Source organism: Heterocephalus glaber, unplaced genomic scaffold (assembly GCF_053883595.1).
Source record: "Heterocephalus glaber isolate CG9 unplaced genomic scaffold, H.glaber_assembly_v1.0 deba00001606, whole genome shotgun sequence".
NCBI classification, from domain to species: domain Eukaryota; kingdom Metazoa; phylum Chordata; class Mammalia; order Rodentia; family Bathyergidae; genus Heterocephalus; species Heterocephalus glaber.
The window spans coordinates 7086039-7111274 of NW_028258377.1; the positions used below are offsets into that span (position 1 = coordinate 7086039).

General features: G+C 36.4%; 1 long non-coding RNA gene and 1 pseudogene across 3 annotated transcripts in view; one reads left to right on the forward strand and one right to left on the reverse strand.

Moving 5' to 3' along the window:
* Positions 1-25236, forward strand: part of LOC110344406 (uncharacterized) — a 556324-nt gene that overhangs the window by 418764 nt on the left and 112324 nt on the right. The gene's annotated exons all lie outside the window — the stretch shown is intronic.
* On the reverse strand, positions 16407-18087 carry LOC101711219 (polypeptide N-acetylgalactosaminyltransferase 1 pseudogene; annotated as a pseudogene).

Here is a 25236-nt window from a genome sequence, read left to right on the forward strand (position 1 = left end):
GTTTTGGAGAAGTTGTCCACTGTTCCCCTCAAATCTCAGCTGTGCTGGGTCACTCATTCTGACTTTCATCAGCCAGCAGTGGGTGTCCTGGTACCAAGCAAGGAAAAAAGAGGTAAAATATCATTTAGAAGGGCAGAATCCAGGGTGGCATGGGAATCAACAAACACTGAATGTGGTAAATAACACCGCCTCCAACTCAGCTTTCCAAGATAAATTATCACGACCTTTGGATTTCCTATCCATGGCTATTTTGTACATGCCTTTTATTAAAAGTGGCCACATGCTCAGTTCAGTTTGTGCAGCATATTTTATATATAAATATCTTCACCATCATAATCTTCATGGATATTGTATGTGAATCTCATTCAGTCTTTGGCATAATGTGTTGTACTGGTTTTTTAAAGAAAGAATTAGCATTAGCTTAACTCTTGTGTGGGACACCTTTCATGAGAACTGGAGGAAACAGGCTAAAAGGAAGGCAAAGGCATTTGCAACTTCAAAGGAAATTGTTGTGGCAAAATTTGACAGAAACAAATGAGTTCTTTCAGCTTGGTGTGGCACTGAGGAATTTACTGTGCCTTGCTTAAGTGTGATAGTCTCTGCTACCTTCTCTGTGTCTGGGTGGAACCAAGTCTGAATTTGTCTCCTTACACAGGAATTGCTAGACTTTAAAACAATGAACTAAAGGTGGAGGGAGCAAGAGACAGAACCTAGGAGTCCCTAGGGAAAAGTTGAGTCTCTTACTCTTCCTTATTTTCACCCCTGAATTTCTGTTTGCAGAAATTCTTTGTGAACCCATGATAGTTCTTCAGATTTCTTCTATAGCAAAATGAGGCCTTTGCTTTAACATCATGCTGCTTCCAGATGAAGACCAGTCCTTAAAAGTAAACAAAGCAGCTCCTCTAGTGTTGGGAGAAAACAGTACTTTCCTGCCTTTGATCTCTAAGAAGAGAGCCAGCAGATTAGGTTCTCATGGGTTGGCTGTGGACATTAATGCCTACGCAAAGTCGAGGGTGAAGGAGACAGGTTGTTTCTACTCCTCTCCCCATTTCTCTGTAGCACCAGCTACACTGAGCAATGGATGAGTTTGTGTCATCAGGGCTGGGTCATTTCTGAGAGTAGAGGCAGAATGCATAAAGGTATGAAAAGAGAAGGTCATGGTGGCCTTCATATATGTGCAGGGAATTTTCCTTATTCATTCAGCTAATCAGAGTTAAAACTTAATATTAAAGTAGATAAGAAACGTGGAGAATCCAGACTCAATAAACAAGTCATACCTTTTGATCTAGGGATAGTTTATCTAAAGCAAAAACATGAAACATCTCTATCAGGAAAGGTAGAAAACCAAGTTCTCCATCTCTTGACATTCTCAATTAGAACTGGACAGTTCTCTCACAATACAATGCATGAGTCAATAATCTCTTCCTCTGTGGCCTCAGACACTCGACCATCTCTTTGTTCATAGGCACTTATCACAATGTATGTTGCACTTTCTTCTCCTGCTTCATCCTTCTGAGGGTAAAGGCTTCTTTCCACTCATCTTTATGTCCTCAGGCCTTTATGGGGAACAAAGGCCAGAATTTTCATTCTGTAAGTATTTGTGGAATTAGTTTAATTACACAGACTGCTCTCCAAAGCTCCTCAAGGGATATCAAATCCACTTGTGTTGTTAATAACTCTGTGGCCTCTTTGTAGGAGATGTGATTCAGATACTATCTGGCAGTAGAGCTTCTCATCTCTGATGACTCATTCTAAGCATTCGGTTCAGTCTCAAATATCTATAAGTCTCTGCCCTAGCCACTTGGAGCCCACAGTACTATGCAAAGCAATGTGCATTTCTACGCCTAGGGAAGGTAAGCCTACTGAAGTTCTATGACTGGTCTAATTAACTTGCTGATAATGGAACTCAGAAATTATATACCACAAATTATGCTCATCTTGTGCTCTTTGTATTAGGAGTGATATGACTGGCAGTCAACATTACCAGTCATGACTGCCAGTCACATTAGTCTTCATTAGCATTTTTGTGTGATTGTTTTATTAATGTTAATTTTCCTCAGTGAGATGTATACTCCTTGAGAATGGAAACTATGCCACTTATCATTCATGACTCTTGTGATGCCTTAACAGTACCCACACATAATGGTCACTCAACTATTTTCAGAGAAAGAGAAGATAAAGAAGGACAAATGATAGCTGACTTTGGTTCAAATATTTGTTTCATTTATCCATTATCTCTCTTCCAAATTAAACCACTTGACATCCTCCCATGTTATAGAATTCCTAAAGTCTTAATTGTGCTTAAAGAGAGATTTTCTCCATTATTCTCTACTAGATATGCATATCACTTAAATACACTAGCATTTCCACCCCCGCTGAGTTTCCACTTTCCATAATTTCATTTACTTGTGGTCAACCACACACCAAAAATATTAAATAGAAAATTCAAGAAGTAAACAGTTTTAAATAATTTCTATTATGGAATATTGTTATAATTATTTTATTGTTACTGTTAATATCATATTGGGCTAATGTAGAAATAGAACTTTATCATAGGTATCTATGCATAGAAAAGCATATAGTATATACAGGGTTCAGTACTATCTTTGATTTCACACAGCCACTAGGAGTTTGTTAACATATCTTCCATGGATAAGGACAGACTACCACACTTCCCTTGATCTTTTCAAACTGTACACAATACAGCTGAATTATAGCCTTTCCTCTTAACTAGTTAAAATCAGAAGACCATGACTTTCCAACAAAGGGTTAATTTGGACATTCTAGGTAAGTAGCACGCCAGTTTGAATTCTAGAGGCTATAGGCAATGGTAGTTTAGCTGTCTAATGTAGTATTGTGTACTAGGGATGCTCTTGGTGAAAATTCTCCATTGTGTAGAACTCATCTATGGAAAATTGCAGGACATTTAGCATCACTGGTTGCTGTTCATTAAATGTCAATAGTGTCCCTCGGTCAAAATCAGTAAAGAAAATTTCCCATGTGTGTCCTTCCAATTGTGTCTTAGCAGGAGGGACATAATAGTGCATTGGATTGTGAGCCACTAGGGAGAGTAGAGTACATAGGAAACAGAGCCGTTGGCTTACTCTGGATGAATTGCATCTGTAGTGTTGCCTTTGGAAAACTGCATTTCTTTCCCTTAATGTATGATGCATTTCCATTAACAGAAAGCCAGACTGTAGGGCAGTAAGTTCTCCCACTAGATTTAAATACATCATACTATATTCCCTCCCAGTAAGCTTGACCTCCTAGTCTACTAACTTAGGGCCTATAAGCATTAACTGTATACTCAAGAGATTTATTATTTGTCATACTTGCTTTTCTGGCTACAACCTAAATTCAGTTTTATTAAGTTACTTTAAGTGGCAGAGTCTAATGGCAGACAGAGAACTGTGTGTTGATAAGGTTGGTTGGTGGAGGGAAGAGAAAACAATAATGGAAAGAACATGGATAAAACATAATCAGCTTCTCTGGCATTTGAAGTTGGCCAAATTTCTATTCACAGAAAGTAGAGATGGATAGAAAGTAAAGAGAGAGTGTTTTCATTGGCTCTAGTGTCCTAGTGACGTCTCCGTCAGGCCCTTCAGAGATGTTTCAGCTGATCAGCTGGGCGTAGTGGGACTGAATCCATCAGAATCCCGCCTCCTGAGGCTCCATGGGATGTCCTTAATTATGTCCGAGTATCAGATAGCTGAACTTTGTGATATGGAGCTGGGTTTCAGTAAAAGAAGGGAAGAAACACTGCTCTTCAGAGTCAGAGATTTGTTTTTTTAGTAGCTTTTCATAAATTGACCACAAATTTTGAGTTACTTCAAATGAAATTTAGGAAAATAATTTTCATGGTGCTCTTGAAAGAAACATTTTAAGAGTATTCTCAGTTTTATAAATACAAAGGACACACAATAAAGATTCTAACAATAGTAGCAATGATTCTATTAAAAAACTGAACTTCAGGCTCAAAATTTCCCATCTTACAGGGCAGTACTGAAAGTGGTTTCTTTCTTTTCTAGTATGGTCTCTGTGTACTTAAGAATTTGTCTATGATATGGTCCCAGGCAAGGATTATATTGTAGTAATAGAAAGCAAAGGATATGAGTCCTGGATTCAGTCCTGGCTCTACTACATTTTTATTGTAGGATCATAAACAAGTCAATCTATATTTCTGGCCTCAGTGTCCCTATCTCTAAAATGGCAGTAACAGTACCATATCACATGGCTTTTATGACCATCAATGAATATAATATTCTCATAGAAAATGCAGTATAATTATTAGCTATTTTTGGTTTATAATCTTTTCACCACCTTTCACAGGGTGAGTAAAAGTTAATTCAAATATTCCTCTTTTAAATGCCTGAGCTATACACACAATTTTCTTTATTGTCTTCTCAGTCTTAAGTATGATAACAGATGTTAATTTAAAAATTAACTTATAATTTTGCCTTTTTTGCTCTCCCTCTCCTATACCTTCTTCTCTTTCCCTTTCATTAATACCTTTCAGAATGGTGAAATTGGAGGGGAAGACCTCAATCCATTTCCCTGTCACTCACAGGGAGCATACAGTTGGCCCCAGGAGATGTACCCTCCTTTTTGGGCCTCAAAAAAATACCAAACCACAGATGCCTACCCTCACTTGATGTGCCTCATTGCCCAGAACCTGTGGATCAGCGACTCACCCTAGGATGGGAAGCTAATGGACAGCGACAATTTTGTGTGTTCTCATAACCTGGGGTCTTTACATTCTGTCTCTGACTCTTAGGAAAGTCATACCATAAGTGAATGAAATGAATTTCCAGGACAGAATTTCAGGCATCATGACATGGCAGCTGTGAAGATTATTTTTGGGCATGGTCCCTTCTTAGCATCCCATAAAATGTACTATGTAGGCAGCTGTCTAGCCCACTCATCTTTCCTATGTGCTTTACATGGTGAAGGAACTGGCTCCACGAAGGGGAGGTGATAATACTGTTAAATAAATATTTAGCGTTTTTTCTCTGGATATGGCTACTTCCAGCCTTACAGTTTAGCTAGAATATTGATAAGGAGGATGTCATTAATCTGCAGGAAGTAGTATAAGTGCAAATAGAAATATCAACAGAATTAGCAGCTTAATCTATAATTTACTGAGTATCTAGGCAACCCAATTTGTCCATAAAGAAATTTAGTGTTAATCTAGGATAAATTATTCCAGACACTACCTTAACCTTAGACACTGAGAAGGCAGAATTAATTAGGTGCTCATTTACTTTGATCCAACTGGAGCCCAAAGGAAAATAATGTTTTCCTTTGTTTTTCTGAAGGATCGCATGGTGGCAAACCTATGGCACTCATGCCACAGTGGGGTGTGTTATCATTGAAACCTCTGAATTGTTCGCCATCACTGGTGTAGGTAAAAAGGACCAAGGTTTGCATTTGCTTAGATAAGGCTCTCCTTGTCAGGAATGTTGTTGACTTTTCTGCTTATGGCCAAGAAGCACTGTAGATGTAAGCATGAGTCACTGGATGCTGTGATTGATGATTTCCAAAAGAGCCATTGATAACCTTCCCATCTCATTCTGTACTAACCACTCTTCACATAAGGGAGTGAAATCTGGGCTGGACTTATAAATGTCCCAGTCCCAGTTGAAACCCCAGCTGAGTGCATCCACATTAATGACCTCAGCAGTATAACATGGAGCAGAATTGCATAGCTAAGGTATGCCAACCTACAGAGCTGTGAGGAGTCCTACCTCATTTTTTCATACCTCTCAGTGTAGACTGATTTTTAATGAAGTAATAATGAATGGCAGCAGATGTTGCTGCTCCCTGAACCTGCAGTTTTCACATTGTCTTTTGCTCTTCACACCAGGGATATCAGGCCCTGGGGCAGAGAGGACCCTACTGCACAGTAACATGTAAAGGTGAAGGTGATCCACTGTTACCGTAGGGAGGAACACAGACAAAGATCTGTTCTTTTGCTTGTGTGGGCTTCAAACTACAACTGGTAAGTCTGTAAATTAGGACAGCCTGCTCCAATTAGGTACAACACTGCTGTAGCCTTCTAATTTCTGGTATGCTAATGCTTAAATATAATAAATAAGTTGAACCATCCACATGTGCCTGTGGAAAGAGTTCTTCATTTTTCTTACCTTTTTTTCCCTATCATTGACATTTGGGATAGAAAACAAGAGTCAAGTCATCCTCACATACTTTCAGTGCCTTTGTGCCTATAAAGCCATAGGGCAGAGTTTTCGAAAATATATACTTTTGAATGAGAATTCTGTGATATTGGATACTAGTAGCTGTTATATGGAAAAGAAACTATGGACATTCAACTTTCAGAATATACTGAGTTAAAAAATGTTGAAAAGTTTTTTTGTTTACTGTTATTTCCTGGATTTTTTAGAGCTTTATTATGTCAGAAAACTTTGTGAATTTCCAGGAAGGGCTTGTTATTTTGCCTTTTAAAATTATATTTGACCATTGCCAAATCACGCCCCCTCCCCGTGCACACACAAGTATCTGTAGGTCTAGGAATTCGTAGAAGATTCCTTCAGCATTACCCATTTTTAAGAAGAGACTGTTGTTGCAGTGTAAAAACATACTGTTGGAAATTCAGTCACAAATTTGCATGAGGGAAGTGCAGATGTGTTGATCAATTATCTCTTGAAGCAAGACAACAGTAGAATTGATATCCTGCCCCAATTGCAGAGGAACACCTTGTATGGAAATCAGTTCTTTTTCCATATGGAGAGGGGGAGACTAAAGGATCCTTAAACACATGCTTCTTTCTCATTCTCTTTTTTGAGTATCCTGCTGTATAGCAAAATGTCAAGAAAATGTTTTCATGCTCTCTCTTCCCACTTAGAATATTTGTATCTCTTGACTGGAGTAATCATACTTTTGGTCCAGGATTGTCCTCTCAGGCTTCTGTCCAGTGTGAGAGGCAGAGAAATTTCCCAGACAGTCTTCATTTCCCATCCCATTGCTCACTGTGTGCTTGCTCTTGTCACCCTGAAATATTTCACATTGACTAAACTCTCATGACATTGTGACAGTGGGATAGATGTTATTCCTCAGATAGTTGATCAAGGCTGCTGCCTGATTTCTGACCCTCAACTGTAAACTGATACTGAATGTTATCTTGTAGTGATTCTTGGCTCTCATGCAAACTGCTGTTTTATCAGTTTCCCAGATTTGCTCAGGATGGGTCACTGCAGGACACTATGGAAGACTGGTCATGCCCAGTTACAGACTGTAGCACCTGCAAGGAGAGTCTACTCAGGTTAACTGAAAGTTTGCATTAACCTATTTTTTTCTTTTTCAAGAGCTACTTCTCAAGACAACTAATATTTATTAAATTCAAAAATGTCAGTATCCAAGGAGATTACCCAGTGTAAGATGGGATTGGACTGGCAATGTAGGAGCCAGGAGCCTTCCTTATTTCAGAATTACAGAACATGGTTTCAAGCTCAGGAACCTAAACTGAGGCTCTGAGGAACCTAAACTAAGGCCTCCTTAGGGTTTTGATGAAGCAGAATCCTACTATTAGAGGTCTCTGATGAGCACATATACAGGATCTCCAGGCTAATAGAAAAGAACCACTGTACAACTCAAGTGCCAGGATGCCTGGTAGAACTGAGGCTAAGGACTGAGGCAGAATTGGATTATTCTGTTACCTCCTCTGCTAAACTGAAGGCAACCAAGCCTGTCTCGTTAGTCTGAAATTAGTCATTCATCCAGTTTCACTGAGTGGCACTGTGATGCTGCTTTACATGAGAGAGCAGAAAGAGATGAAATGGCCAAAGTAGTGTCAGTGCCTGTCTGTGGTCTCTCTAGAGGGAGACCAGAGACCCCGGAGAGCACTGACCTTTAAAGAAAGAAAAAGGAGACAGCCTGGGGGATGAACAGCAGTTTATTCTCCTGGAACTGTTCGACAATCACAAAGGAAAGAAGCCTTTTATATATACAGGAAAGCAGCTTAGTTATTCTGGCTATTGTCTTTCTGGTTTTAACATCTGGTGATAACAAGTGACTTTAAGTGACTCATAAAAGCTATAGGTGAATTTACACGTCCCTTGTTTCCATTCACCAATCTATACATCTAAGAGCACAGTGCAGCCCTCTTCTTATCAGATGGTATCAAGAAATCAGGGCTACTTCAGCAGAAGTCAAGCCCACAAGCCCACCACAAACATCACAGATGTACATAGTGAACCACCGTATCTCTCACCACCCGTAGGAGTTATTGAGTCGCAGTTCTCTGATCCTGGACGATGGTTAATAAGAAAACTAGGAAAACCTGTTTTTCTCCCATAAAACTTTTACAACATCTCTTAAAGTTTCCTGGAATTCTTTTAACAAACAGACTTGTGGAAATTCCCAGAAACGACTCCTTAATTTTCTCAGTTAACTAACTTCTTGTGATCAATTCTTACAACTAGATAACTAAATTCTACAATTTCCCACAAGTGCCCACCAGGATACTATCATGCTCTGAAACATCAAATTAATGACTCTCCTTTTGTAAGGATTGACTAAGAGGACAAAGGAATGGGCATTCCAATATTCTTCCCTTTGGAGAGAGGGAGCTCAAGCTCAGAGTCAGTGGAAATATGAGGCAGGGGAAGATTATCATCTCCTTTTCAACATTTTTAAATTTAAGATCCCTGTATAGTAGATGAAATATCAATCTGCCAGTTGCAATTACCAAATTGCTGAACAAGAAGAAACAAGTGTAAAGTTTAGCAATTCTACAGCATTGAGGTTCCAAAGCAAGAAATCTGCAAAAGCTGCAGGGCCCTTAGGACCAGGATCCATAGTTACTTCTAAAACCTTCATCCTTCTCAACCTCATCCCAGTGAACCCTTCCCTATCATGACCCAGTAATGTCTCATTAATTTATCTTTTGAGAGGTACCTATTATCTGGTAATTTTCATGTAAATGGCACATTATCAATCTATGCCAAAATACAGCATTTCAGTTGTGTCAAAACTTAAAAGAGAAGCCAAGAATTGAAAAAGCTCAAATATCTTGATAATACCTAGTCTGTGGTAAGGATAACAACCAGCCTGTTGAGAATTTGTGGAAAGAGATGGAAGAGATGAAACCAGCATACAAGGACTAATGAGTTTTTGGAGATAAAGCTAAACTGAAAAGTTCGTTCAAGGCTTAGAATAGTGAAGGAGTCAATGATAAGCATTTTCTTTAATGCCTTATACTCATGTAATATACTCAATATTTCACAGCATACAAGCCACACAAAACTCCAGAAAGAGAGTATTATTACCTTATTCATTTTGCATTATGGAGTCCTAGAAAGAAAATGAAGTGTTCATGTTTGGTCAGCTTAGCAAGTGAAAATTCTAAGGTAGAGTTGCTGACTTGTAATGCCTTGCTCTTTTCACTAAATAACATCTCTGCATTTTTCCATGTGGTCAGTTTGTCACCATATACCTTTGGATCTATCCTGATTCTCCTTCTCTGTCCCCACTCTTAACTGAGCCTAGAGCAAGCAGAGAATTGGAGTCTGCTGAAGTTAGAAATAGTTTATAGAAATCCTGCCATGGGTCCTACATTGGACAGAATTATGGGGAGAATCACAGGCCAGTTTCTATGAAAGTTGTTGGGTTGGTTCTGTCCTTGCCACAACATTCACAGAGAAACTTCTACTCAGTAGAAACGTAGACTGGCAGTAGACTCTAGAGAGTCTATCTCTCACTCAGGAGGGGAAGCGAGTTCTGAAATGGAAATGAGGAGGTGGACTGAATCCCACTGAAAAGTCTCAACACTTCTAGTAGGCTCTTTCAAAACTAAGCCTAAAAGGCAAAAGTGCAAATAAATTCCACAAGTTTGTAAGTTTGTCACACAGCAGTCCCCCAAGTGTAACGTTAATCTTATTTACTATCTTTTCTATGATTTGCAATCAGTGAGAGATGAGTGGAACTACTTGTAATTTGTTTTTCAAGGGTCACCAGACTGATGGATACAGAGGGGCGGGGTATTCTTTCTGAAGCTCTAATTTCAAACCCTGTAATATCAAAGAAATGCTAAAACAAGCTCCGCTCATTTTACACAATTTTCTCCAGTGAAATCAAAGGGCTAGCTATAAATATATTTTGCCTTGGCAGGGAGCAGGATGCAGTGTCTACTGCAGAAGGCAGCACTTTATAGCAGATTGCAAGAGGTGTCGACAATGTGGGTTGCACTGTCCTCTCTGTGAGTCTCAGCTTCACAAAAGCAACATTGGTTTGCTAAAAGTATGAAACAGTTAAAAGAGAGAACCACAGAGAAAAACAATGAACTGAATGCTTATTACCCAACCCTATCGAATTCTACCATTTTGTTATATTTGTTTCACTAGAATTTAAATTAAATGAAACATTACAGATGCAGAGGAAGCTTCCCTTGTCTCTCACTTACGAAGGAATCTACCTTCCTTTTTCTCAACAGCACTATCAACAATTTAATGCTCATTTTAGAGTGATTTTTCTGAACTTAAAGTTGATTCACATATAGAATGCAAATCATAATTGACATCCAACAATATATAATGTATGTAATGATCATATCCACCTCAGTGGGTGTTTACAAAGTGTTTATACAATGTAACTGGCACCCTGATCAAGATACAGATTTTTGCAGGACTCCAGAAGCCTCCCTCTGGCCTTCTCATAATCATTATTCCTTCTGAAACTAATGGCCCTTCTCTGCTTTATGTAGCTAATTAGTTTTGTCTACTCTTGAATTTTATGAATGGAACCATGCACTGTTTTGTGACAGGTTTTTTGCACCCACCATTGTGTTTGTGAGATTGATATGTTTTGCTCCCAACCAGTTCATCCTTTCAATGCTACATAGAGAATCTTACAAATATTACACAGTTTACATATGTTTTCTGCAGTTAGTGGATATTTGGGTATTTGGGCTCTTAGAGACACTGATGCCAGGGGCAGAGCTGGAGCTAGAGTGAGACAAGAGGTCCTTGGAGGGCAAAATGTAAGGACACACTCACACTCACAATAGTGCCGATGCATACATACCCTTGAGTGTGAGTGCCTCCTTAGATATTCAGCCCTTGTACCTCTTTTACTCCACCCTAGTCCTGATGCTGAGCAACCTTGCCTGTGTCTCTGTATTTCTGTTAGTGTGTATCATAAAGTCTGTGAATATTCGCTTCTAAAAGTACTACCAAAAAGTTTGCCGCAGTGATTTAACCAATACTACATTCAACAGTGTGTGAGAGTTGCAGATGTTCTACATATTTGCAAGGCTCAATATTGTCAGGGGTCTTTTTGGTGTTTATTGATCATTTGAATACTATCTTTTTGGAAATGTTTATGCAAGTATTTTTTTTGCTTCATTTTAGTTGGATTTTCTTAAAGTTTTTTCTTATTTTCCTTGTTGACTTTTCCTAGTTGACATTAATGTGCAAGAATTCCTCTTTCCCTCTGTGACTAGAACTTCATTTCTTAATGGCTTATTTTGATAAACAAACATTGGGTATTTTTAATATTCAAATTGGTCAACCTTCTACTTATGGTTAGTATCTGTTTCTCATGTTTAAGAAATCTTTGCCTAATTCAAAGTCACAAATATATTGTGCATATATTATTTTTAAAGGTTTGCTCTTTTATCTTTAACATTTATATTCAGAATCCACATGAAGTTGATCTTTGTGTGTGATGTAAAATAGTCAAAGTAAACATTTTCATGTGATCTAATTGATTTAGCATAATTGTTAAAGAGACTATCGTTCTTCTCTGTGTTCCACTCATAATTTTGTTATACATTAAGGTTTGTTGCCAGATACTGTGTTCAGCCCAATTTTTCTATTTGTCTGTATTTGTACCAATTAAAATAAAAATTACTTCCCATCTAATTTTTATGCTTTTTTCCTTTTCTTTGGTTAATTGCATTGGCAAGGCTCTCTAATGTAATTTGAAATAGTAAGAATGACATCCTTGTATTATTTATGTCTTAGGGAGAAGATGTCTAATAGTATTTCAAAGTGAAATATCTTATCAGCCTAAGATTCCTTAGATGTGTCTTATGTTGAAAAAATTGCTTCTTAGTTTGTGTTTTTAGCATAAATGAATGGTAAATTGTGTCAGTGGTGTTTGTATTTATTAAACTGATCATATAATTATTTTTCCTTAATCTGTTACTCTGGTGAACTATATGTTTGATTTTTATAAGTGAAATCAATCTTGCATTTTTTTTTTTTTTTTTTTACCAGGGATTGAACACAGGGCCTTGGGCTTGCAAGGCAGACAGCAGCACCACTGAGCTAAATCCCCAGCCCTAATCTTGCATTCTTAAAACCTACCTTGCTTATTCATGACAGTTTTATGTATTTCTATATTTTATGTATTAATATCTTATTAAGTCTATACTCATAATGGATATTGGCCTCTAGTATTCTTTTTTTTATAAAATCCTTTTATAGTCTTGATTTCAGCATTATGCTGGACTTATAAAATGAGTTGGGGAATATTATCTCTTCTATTTTTAAAAGAGTGGGTATAAAATTGATACACTTTCTTTCCTGAATGTTTGATAGAATTCACTAGTGAAACTATTTTGAAATGAAGTTTTCATTGTGGGGATTTTGAAAATCACTTATTTAAGTTCTTTAATGGATTTAGGGCTACTTATGTTCTTGATCTCTTACAGTGTCAGTTTTTTTTCAAGTTTTAACATTTCATGCATATAGGCAAATTTATTCACATAAAATTGTTCATGGTATTTACTTGTATTTTTACTAATATCTATAGTGTATGTAGTTATAACCTCTCTTTATTTCTGATATTAAGAATTCATGTTTTTCTATTTCCCTGATCAATCTTGCTAAGGGTTTTCAATTTTACAAGGTTGTTTTACTTTAGTGATTTTTTTCTTTCTGCTGTTTTCTATTTTAGTGATCTTTACCATCATTTTCTCTTTTATTTATTTTTATTACTTTTTTCACTTATATATTTGGTATTTGATTTCCCTTTCTTTAGCTAGAAGAACAAATCATTGTGCCTTTTCTTATTTACTAACACAGGTCTTTTATTTATAAAATTTTTAATAAATACTGCTTTAGCTACATCTCACAGGTTTTGACATGCAACGTTTTCATGTCATTTGGCTCCAGTATCTTTTAAGATTTTTCTTGTGGCATCACCTTTAACTGCTGAGTTAGTTACAAGTATTTTGTTTAATTTCCAATTATTTTCTATACATATTCAAGTCATGATTTCTAATTCAATACCTCCATGATCAAGTTACATGATCTATGATTTTCATCCTTAAAATCTATTAAGACTTGTTTTATGGCTGTTTATGTTTTATCTTGCAGAATAGCCAATGTACATTTGAAAAGAACATATCTTCTGCAGTTATTAGATGTAACTCTCTACAAATGTAAAATAGGTAAATTTGGTGGCTAAAGTGTTTGAAAACTTTCTAATTTCTTCTTTACACTAATACTAAATAAAGGGCTTATAGTCACAACCTGTAGCTGTAGATTTATTAAGTTCTTGTTAAGTTTTTTTTCTTCTGGTATTTGAGATTTTTGTTAGAGATATATGGTTCAATAGTATGTCTTCATGTGAATTGTGACTTTTATTAATGTATCATAGTAGTATAACATTTGTTACGCTTGGTGTTTACGTTTTATCCTTTTAATTTATTATTTATTAATTGGTATGTGTCTTTCAGTATATTTTAAAATTAACTTTTAATTGGGCTGGGTCTTACTTTGTTTCATTTTTGTCTAAAAGAGTAATATGTGTTTTTTAAAACTACGTTTTTACTGGTATACGTTTGTGATACATGATAAATACATTCATTGTGGGGAATTAGTACATGTATATATTGCATCTGGATCCTGTTTACTTTCCCTTACTCACCCCTCCCTTCTCCCTTGCCAGTATCCCAAATCCCTTCCCATGTCACAAAATCTATGTTCCTGTTTTCTATTATCTATCTTTTATTTGTCTCTTTAAACTATTTATACTTTGGGTTTCTCATTTAAGAAAAATCATGTGGTATGTAACATACTCTGTCTGGTTGATTTCACTTATAGTCTCTAGATACATTCATTTTCCTAACAAATGACTCAAATTTATCCTTTTTTATGGCTGAATAGTACTGTGTTATATATATATATATATATATATATATACACCACCTTTTCTTTATTCATTCATCTATAGATGCACACATAAGCCACTCCCAAGATTTAGCTATTATGACATATGCTGCTATGAATATGCATAAGTACATATCACTGTAATATGATATCTTTACAACTTTTGGGAAGATACCCAGAAGATGTATATATTTTCTGCTATGATTTCAATGAATAATTTTTTTATACCTTTTCAGTCATCTTCTACTTGTTCCTTTATTTCTATAATTCTGAAGTTTATTTTAATCGCCTCGTAGCTCTTGGATCTGGCTTCATTTTGTTTTCTTGATTTTAGCGTGTCAGTGAACACATAATCTACATCAATCCCCTCTTCATATTTTTATACTCTGTCCTCTTACTGGTCAAATCTGCTACCCATTCTTTTTTTTTTTGAGCATGAAAATAATTTATTGATTAGATTTATTCAAGCAGTAGGCCTACTAAACACAACTATGGAGTAGGAAAAAATAATTCCATCCAGCACCTGTATCATTTCAAATTTCCTGGGGACAGTTTATGCATTCTGTATTATAGCCTCACCCTAAAACATCCACATGTGCTTGATGTGCATTAACCTTTTAATAAAAGGACATGAGAAGCTTTGTGTATACCCAAGTTGGCAAGTATCATTAGTGATATGACTTTCAGAAACATTCTTAGGCACAATAGCACTGCCTGCAGTGACAGTCTTTGATAATCAAAGAAAAGATGACCATTAAATATAATCTTACAAGAAGAAAGGAAAAAATATATGCACCTTTGCCAAAAGATTGCTTTACATATTGGAGAGTGTCACAATGAGATTTTCCTTCTCTGAGATTAAAAATTACCTTTAACTGACATCAACTTTTAATGGATACCTAAATATTAAAAATCAGACAAAAATAAAACCAATTTAACCTAAATGTAATTTAGGGAAGAAATGCAGGACTAGTCATATGAAAAAAATAGCTGCACTTCTTTGGCTCAGTAAAAACTGGCAATTGAACATTTTCAAATTTTATTTTTAAAAAAGCAGCAGATCAATATTACAATTCAAGAATCTAATCTAAGTATGCACTTGACAATGAAGTACATCTAAGTATGGAGTGAAAAAGGTTTTCAAAAAAACCATCAAATATATTATCTCCAAATACCCAAATAATAAATGCTTCTGTAAGCCTTTTGTTAAGTGGAATCATAAAGAACTAAAAATTTATTGCTAGGAAAACAAATCTGTAATACAGTAGTATGAATCTTGGGTATTAGGCATAATCTGTTGAATCAAGTTAAGTTGATGTGGCAAGAAATTTGTGTTGTGTGTGTAGGCACGCATATGTGTATGAGACAAAGGGAAAGACAGACTGTAAGCCAGGTGACCCAAGAGCAACTGAAATATTTAACTTGTTCAGTTGAGACCAGACACCATCATGTTACTTCTCCATTTTTAGAAGGCAATTAAAAATTAGAATTCTAATAGCCCACAAACGAAATAAAAAATGTAGAAATTAAAACTATATTCAAAGAGCTTTTTTCCCAGCTCATTTTCAGCACCCCAAGAAAAATAAAAGCATCCATGACTATCACAGATGAAAACAAAATGAATGTCATTGGAATCAGTTATTTTTCCCCACTGAGGTATAAAAACTATATAGAAATTTGATACTATACTATAACAAATTGTACTTCTCATAGTTCTGTTATAATTTTCTTTAAACCCTGTTTAATATATTTTTTAAAATTGTTTTTAAAATGTTGTTTTCATGATTGTGAATCTGGTTCCAGTTCTTTTTCATCTATTTGTATATCAATAGTTAATATACTGGCTACCAGTTCTAATCAGGAAAATAATCTTGGAAATATCTTCATTATGACAGCACACTCAGGAGAAATTACTGATGTGTAAGTAAACCATAAAAGGTGCAGTTCTTCAAAAAGCACATTTTGTTGATTAAGTTTTGTGGTCTGAATATTCTTTCCCACGTCTCTTGATGAAAGACTCTTTCCATCTTGTAAACATCAGTGTGCACAGTCTCACTACTATGTAGTTTCATGTCCTTGGACAGGAAGGCTGGTTCACAGCTAGTGAAAAGCTAGAGGAGTCTGAGTTTTAATGGCTGATAAACCTTACATCCTGCAGAGGAGGAAAGCACTTTTCCTTTTTTGCTACTTAAGAATGTGGCAGAAATGTATGCTGAGGTAGTCCAGTCAATCCCTTTTTTTCTTTTTCTTTTTTTGAAAATTTCGTCTCAGAATATTTCTGGAAGGGTGACGTTTCAAAGAAGCCACTGCTGGGACCGGCTTCTGCTGCAGTCTCTAATGCTGGGCACCTGGCTATCCTCTTCTGTGGCTTTATCCAGGCACTGATTACTGTTCACATGCTGTAGGGTTAATTTCACTGGGTCATACTCCCAGAGTTGGTTGCCTTTTAGGTGGTGGCATTTGAGCATAGTAATGGGACCATTAAGTTTGGAAACATCCAAGCAAAGATCATTTGTTCTAATTTCTTTGTTGGCAGTATAAGGAGAAAACCTGATTACCTCCCATACCATGACAATTAAAAATTCCAACTTTTTCATTCTCTTTTCTAGACATGTTATCTAGACACTGATTTGTCTCCACATTTCGTATCTCTTCCAATGAGAAATAATGACGTGGAATTTGAGAATCAAGGGTAGATATTCTCAAGGTACCAAGAGAAAGGTTTGCATTGTAGTTTGTGTCTCAGACCAAGTCTTGATGATACATCTCCATAATCTACCTTTGTAACACCAGGTGAAATTATATAGAAGAAATTCTTGAATTCATCCATCCACACTTCTGCAAGTCGTCTGTTATTTTTATTAATGATCTGCCCTGTGCCTCCTGGAAATGTGTAAGGTGTTGCTTTCTGAAACACATGTCCAACATGTGAGCATGTAACAATTTCCAAAGTTCCTCCACACTGCCAGATCCGAAAGGAAATTTCTAGATTTTCTCTTCCCCAAATATCCATTCCAGCATCATACGTTCCAATTTCCTGAAAGTAATCTCTGTCTATTGAAAAACAGCCTCCTGCCATTGTAGGTGTTCTGACAGGAAGAGTTCGATCACCTTTCCTTCTGTCCATTTCTCTTTGGGGAACAAGATACCAGCGAAAATTGAGTTTCCAATTAAATCCACCATATGTCATATCAGAGCCTGCCATACACTCAAAAGTATCATCGCTGATCACATCAATGATAGGGCATACCACTGTTCTCCTGTCCTGTTTGATCCGGGTTAAGAGAGGCTCCAGCCATCCCACTGTGCACTCACAATGAGCATCTAAGAAGATGATCACTTGACCTTTGGAGACAGCATCTCCTTTTAATCTATCTCTGATCAATCCAGAACGGTGTTCCATTCGAATTACATGCACTGGCACTTTTAGTTTTTTCACATAACTCTCTAGAGTTCTTTTCAAAAAGTCTCTTTCATTGGCATCATCTACTAGAACAATCTCTTCTACCATGTGTCTTGGTGAGCAATTAATGACACTATGAACAGTTCGAAGAAGTGTGCTCCAAGCCTCATTGTGGAAAACAATCACAACACTTGTTGTTGGAAGATTATCTGGATACACCTTTGTTTTACACCCTTCTAACCTATCATTGGGTAAACTTCTGTTGAGTGCAATCATCTCACTTGCCATTAAATTGACCTGATTGATTTTAAACATCTCTTTCATTTTCTCTTGATCCTCTTTAGGAATGTCGACTGGTTTCCCCATTTCTCCAGGACCTTCATGAGGTTTTTGTACTGGCTCTAGAACATCCCCAGCAGGAAGTCCTTTCTCCTTTCTCTCATCACATTTGTTGCATTCACTGAAGTAAAGCAGCAGGAACATATCCAAGAGTACCCAAATCAAGGAGGTGGCTAGGACCACCTTGCAATATGCAAATTTTCTCACGGCACTTTAAGTCAAATGCAAAATTTTAAAATACATATATATAGATACACACACACACACAAAGATCATGAAAATTATCCCAATCCAGTTTCATCAGAAATCACGTTCATACCCCCAAACTGATTTTTCAAATGAACACATATTCGCAATCCACATGTCCCACATCTCGCTGCGCGCGGCGGCAGGAGCGGCGGGCGCTCTTCTGGGCCAGCCCGGGCGGTCGTCCCGCGGGCCGCAACGCGGGCAGCAGTCCACCATGCCGCCTCGGCCACTGCTACCCATTCTTTCCAATGAATTTTTCATATCCTGAATTTCTGTTTGATTTCTTTTCATAATTTCTACTTACCAAAATAGCCATTCATATCTCGTCTTGTTAACTCGGTCAACTTATTCTTTATTTTTTAACCATTCTAAACATTTGTTAATTAGAATATTTATTTATTTAAATCTTCTTTAAACTCACTAAACATCTTATGAATTTGCTTTTATGTTTCTTCTTTGATCTCTTCAAATACTTCAATCATTTGGTTTTAGAGCAATTTGTCTGTAACTTACTCAACTTCATTGTGACACTAGCTTTTGGAGAGTTAAGAGTCTTTGGAGGCATCTCCTTGCCTTGGCCTTTTATGTTTCTCTTATTTTTGTGCTCCTGGTTGAAGATCAGTTAGGGTAGAAAAACTCTGTCATTACTATAGAGATCTCTTTAGTTAGATTCTGTCCTTTTTGATGTGTACTTGGGTTTAGTTTTGATGTTTATACTCCTCTTCAACCTACTCACTGGAATATTTGAGGCCCTTCTTAGTGTCCACCTTCCTTCTGGATGCTTGATTCTTGGCACTACTCAGAGAAGAGAAAACTGCAGTAATGTTGACAATACAATAACAAGATATTGGCATACAACAAAACCAATTAAAAGTAACAACTAAGTCACCTTTAACAATAGAAAAGAAACCAAGAATAATAATAGGGTCAAAGGCAAACCAGATATTGACATACTGTTAGAACCAATAAAAATTACAACAATATCACCCTTAATAATAAAATTAAGATCTGCAATAATAATAGATACAATAATATAGACACAAATATTTACATACAGGAAATACCTATTAAAAGCAAGAACTATATCATCAACAATAGAAAAGAGTTCAGCAATAATAGCAGAGTAAATTAAATAGCTTAACAGTAATAAAGTGTAATAGTATAATAATAAAAAAATGGGGAAAGGAAAAAATGCAAAAAGTAGAATTTGAAGGACAAAGATGAGAAGGAATGTAAAGAAGTGAGATAAAAATTCCAATTAAACTATAAAAACTAAATAGCATTAATAAATATAACAAAAACAAACATGAAAAATAACAAAAGGAAGGGAAAAAACAAAAACACAAAGGAAAAATGAGTCAAAAAATCCTCCAGGGTGAGGTATTTGTGTGAGTGGTTTCTTTCCAAGGCCTGTGGTAATGGAATCCACCAGCTATGTGGTGGGATAGTGAACCACAACTAGGGCCTGTTGTACCCTGCCCCGCCTTTCCCACTGGGCAGGGTCAGTCGATGGTTCCTTGTCTGCCTCAAGGCTGTATTCATTCCAGTGTCTTTCAATGTTTGTGTCCTTCTGGGCACTCTGACTAGCTTTGCATCATTAGGCCTCTGCGGTTCTCCCCACCTTGTTCCAGAGGCCTCTCTCTCCTTACACATAGGGATGTGGCAATTGTATAAGCTATGTCTCTGATCATGTTGGCAGATAGGGAAAGCAAACAGATTGCTGAGATCTGTGCTGAAGGTAGGCATTAAGGGGAGCCAAGCAGTCTGCTGAACTTAATCCCAGCATTTTCAGACCTAGCCCTCTCAGGAACTACCAGTGACCTGCCTGCCTTTGCAGAGGATAAGACCATCCTATCCTCCACAGCCTGAACTTCCTGCTGTTTAGACCTCTTGGGAAGTCTGTGACTAGCATGCCCCCTCTCCTGGCCCTCAAAGTAGTCATCCTCCTGCCCCAGCCTTCTGAGTAGTTGGGATTACAGATGTACACTGCTGTGCTTGCCTTCCATTTATAATTTTAAATATTCATTTAAAAAGTAAAAATAAACAGTACAAGGCCTGGATCCAGATGCTCTTCTTTTCCATCACCCTTCATGTCTAGGTTTGACATATGTTCCTCTGTACTGCTAGCCCCTCTTTCACCAGCACACTTTAATATCCTCTCATGGTTGCATGTGTGTGTGTCATAAAATAAAGAATTTTGGAGTATGTAATTACTACTGGTAGAATGATTGTAAGCATACTTCCCAGCAGGCTCTTCCAGACTCCGGCATGTTTGTCCCATGAAGAGTCCTCTGTAGCAGGGAGTAGTAACACTACTCACAATCGAGTGTGGAGCCAGTACTCCTGAAGTCACAGATGTTCAGAAGTGTTGTTTCCTTGAGTAAAATTCCACAAAAAAATTTTTGAAAATGCTAAAGATGGAGTGTTTCTCCTTTATTCTTCTAAATGCACTGACCTTAGCTACAACTTTTATGGCTTAAAGTTTGTTTCTACTATCAGTTGTTCAGCAGTGTTTCTTTTCCTGGCACCTGTCAGGGCCTGGTTAGTAAAATCTATAGCTAAAGCTCCTAGCATAAAAGCCGCTTGAGTATTCAAAGAGTTGTTGCTAATTATATAAATTAATCATCAGAGGAGAGAGCCACATCCTAGAGTTGTAGACTTCTGAGAATTATCTAGACAAAATTATTAGCCCACAAATGTTCTTCAAGTCTGTGAATATTACATTTGAACAGATTTATAAGTTTGTTTAGGACTCTGAATTCTGTAACCAAAGGAGACCTAAAATTTTTTTAATAAGAGATTTGCTGAGACTTTGTGAAGAAGAAATTCTCAGCAATGGTATATCTGGCCATATCAGTAATGCTTCATCTACTGTGTAGTGACTGATAGGCTAAGTTCAAAGAATAGTGGTAACAAGACTGTAAGGGTCATACAGTGCACAAAGTTTCCAGTTTATAGTGGATAGAAATAGGACACAAAGGATTATATATATTTAATTACAATTTTAAAAATATTTAAAAAGAGTATAGGATACTTTGAAAGCATGAAGTATATTCCTGTTTTTAGTTAGCATGTCAGGAGAAAAATGATCACCCAGTAGTTGACAGATATTACAAGTTACCTTGACACAAAGCAAGAGTGTTTTAGGCCAAAACAGCACGAGGGAAGTACACAGGGTGGAAGCTGACTTGGTATATTGAGGAAACTGAAGAATAACAAACTATCAATGTGGGTAAAGGAAAGTGGGGAAAACAAGATGATTTAGGAAGAAAGTTCAGTATCCATCAATGTCTATACCACTGTGTATATATATATCACTGTTGGCATTAATAGTAGCCTACTGAGACTGTAAAGCTGGCTGTGGTGTTAAAGGAGTCTATTTGGAATAGCATGAAAGCTATTTAAGTTACTTGAAGTATCATGTGCTTTGCTTCACTAAAGAAAGATGAAAACATTTTGTTTTTCCATTATTATGCAAGATACATTGTCAATGACTTGTATCATTATTATTATTATTATTATTATTATTATTTGGCTGGGAATGAAATAGGAGAACTCTTGGGTGGGCAAAGTAGGAGCTGCTTTTCTTTGATATGCCCTTGGTTTGACCTTAGCTTCTAATAAGAAGGTGACTCAACAGGTCTCTAACATGATTCCTGGCAGAGGAAAGGACTCAGACAGGGAAGGAAGGGAGGAAAACCCCTTTGAGAAATGGCCTACTCAGAAGTCGTTTATTTTGAGACCTACATCTCATAGTTTTTTGTAGTTTTCACATCCAACACTGTTTCAAATGACGATTAAGCTCTGATCCTCATGATAAAATTTTACAATATTCTGGAATATACTAAACCTTCCCACTGGAGAGAGACTGTGAACCCTGCCTCATTTGTTCAGGTCAAACTGTTACGTTCAAAGAAACAAATGAACCACTTGGAAAAGATTTAAAATGTTGGGTCCAGCAATGTTATCATCTCATTGAATGTAAAGGAGCATTTTTACTCCTGAGAGAGAGACAGGAGCCTGCTTCCTACACCTTTGAAGCACTTGAATCCTTTGGCTGTCAGTGCCTCTCCAATGTCTGGAAAGCATCTCGAGATAGGGAAAGGTAAAATCAGTTGCCTGGGCTTTGTGAAACTCAGAAGAGTGCTGGGAATGCCCTTCTATATCTTGCAGAATACAATCCCATCCAGCAGTCATCAAGTGTCTCCTTCATGGTTTTGTTAGGTTGTTATTGTTGCTCTTACTGTTAGGCTTGTTTGTTTTACACTTGCTATCTGAAATATTATGAATCCCATAGTGCTAGGAGAATAGTGCTTTCCAAAACTCTCTTTTTTTCATGTTTTCCTGAATAGCTATTGTAATATGCACTTTACTCTAAAAGGAGTAGAGGGGAAGGGCAGATAATTAATGGAGTTGTGTCCGGAAAGAGGCAAGATGCCATATTACCTAGTATGGGAATGAATAGGAAGATTTGCTTTGGTGAGGTGGAAGGGAGAAAGAGACTATATTTGTTTCAAAAGTAAATAATTGGGAAGTGCTAGTAGTGAGGAGGCAGAGAATAGAGCCAATAATATTTATTTTCTTAGTGAAATGTATGGTAAATGCATACTTATCATGCAGGAAGCCCTGGGTTCTATCTCCTGCACCAAAAATAAAAATAAATAAGGAAAAGAAAAAGAAAAAACTTCTTGAGGAAAGTAAATCTTTACAAGGTGATTTGGTTAAAAGATATTATTTGTTTAGCTCTGAGAAGCTGACTCGATGTAAGTATTCTACAGTGCTAGAATACATTAGCTGACTTAAAGTGTAGTACAATTTAGATACTTTTTCTTTTTGCTTGAGTTCTGGTTAAACAATTTTTTAATATTGTCATAAAAATATAAATTTAAATTATAAATTTAAATTGAATCTTCATTTCTCATTCTATATGACTATTCCTTAATACTTTTTGTCTGAATGATCTTTAATTGAAGCTCGTAGCATACTTACTAGCTTTATGTCTCTTTTCATGACTCCCACCCAGCATTAAATGTTTATTTATAACTAAGCAATATAGGAAAGTAGGAGAATTCTTTGCCTACTTGGTGAGATAATTGTTTTATAAGTTCATCCATTGAGTTTTATATTTTAAGTGGTTTTATCTAGAGCTTGGCCCCTGCAATTACATTGCTAATTAATGAAGCTAATATGACAGATCCCATTGGGAAATGCACATGGTTTAGAAATAACACAGTGTGTTTGAAGAGGAAGAAAAAGAGTGAGAAAACAAGTTTTTGTCAGTCTTCCACTATTTTCTCTCTGAATCTGGTAAGTAGAAACCAGTGAAGCACACTACAGATTTTTTTAAAGTTCTACAAGGAACTCCCTCCACTTTCTTCACTGGGTCTGAAACATGGTTTTGGTAGAGAAGAAGGGTTGTCTCATCAAACTAAAATTAAATTTTTAAGATGAAACGAATATGGAGTAAAAGGATTTCCAACTATGGTTACATCACATGGTCTCCAAATTTAGAGGAAAGACCCCTTTCCCTGCTTACACACCAAAACAGATAAACTCACTTGCACTGGCTTTCTATGCTTCCTTTTCTCCTTGATCTCTTGTGAACTATGTTTTCTTGGCCAAGAAATTGGCCAATTTGATGACAGATCAAATTATTGGAAGTTAACTGAATTAGATTTTCACTCCAAAGCTACTTTAGCTCTTTAGCGCATTTAAATTGTTATTCAATTTTTATTGGTAAGTTCCCATTTACTATAGAAAGATGTCCTTTTTTTTGTGGCCAGTAACATTTAATTCTAAAACCCTTTGTTCACAAGCTGTTGGAAACAGAACCCTAAATCATGAGGTTGTTGTACATTCCAAAGATAATTTATTTTTGTGTATTTTTGGTACAGAGATATTCTTGGAGCCAGGCGAGGGTACACACTTCTGAGCTGGATATGAATTGTTTGCCATAAATTATCACACATAATGGACTCTAAAAGAACCAGATGTTCAGTGTAGTTTTTATTTTGGGCATCCTTAAAAGAACTTTTGTTAAAAGCTATTGTTAAGAACAGTACGAAAAACTTGCGGCTTAACCAATAAATTTATTTTTCTATCTTGTCATTTAAATTATTTGAAATTTAAACTATTCTGCATAAGCCATTTATTTATTTTTTCACTTTAAAAACACATTTATTCTAATGATTATGCAATACTTCTGGCTAACTCCATTAAGATTGTCATACTATATGAAGTTAAAAGATGGATAAAAGAACTTTACATTCTTATACATATTTTTTAAAAGGATTTATCATAACTTTTCATCTAAAGGGCAATAATAGCATTCATAAATATACATGATGTGATCAAAAATACAGTGAATGTTTTAAAAAATTACTATAGTAGAAGACATGTTATTATTAATTGCCATCAAAATACTCCCCCTTTCTTTGAATACACTAATCCTATCATTCTTTCCACTTTCTGAAGCAAATCTGAAAGTCTTCTTCCATGTTTTTGTGAGATATGATCAAAAATACAGTGACTGCTTCTGAGTGCTATCTAACTGAAAGGCAAGCTTCTATATACATTACAATGTGTCCTCATTACCTTATTTACTGGATCTGGCAGCATGCAACTTCTGGCCACTCCCCTAAGTCAAAAATGATCACAAAAGATAAGTTGTTTTAATCAGTTCAGGGCATCAGTAGTGCCATAACAGCACCACTAAAGACACTCATGAAAGAGGACTTCTGCTTCAGAAAGTGGCAAGAACAATAGGATAAGTGTTTGAAACAAGGGCAAGTCCTTAGATAGGGATTAATGACAATGTGTCTTTATTTTTTTGTTATAACCATTATATGTGTTGATCATACCTTCTAAATGTAAATAATAGTTATGCTCTCCTCCCCTTCATTGCCTAAATTCTGCTTTCGGAATGGGAAGGATAGAACATTCTGCAAAGTATCAGAGTCCATTTTGGGACCTGTAATAATTTCTTGCATGTTTAGGCGACTGAAGTTATGTTATTTGTTATGGTTTGGATCTACAATGTGCTCCCTAGTCTCATGTGTTTGAAAGGTATAAGTAAATTAATAAGAAGAACATTCAAGAACCCCAAGTTTAATC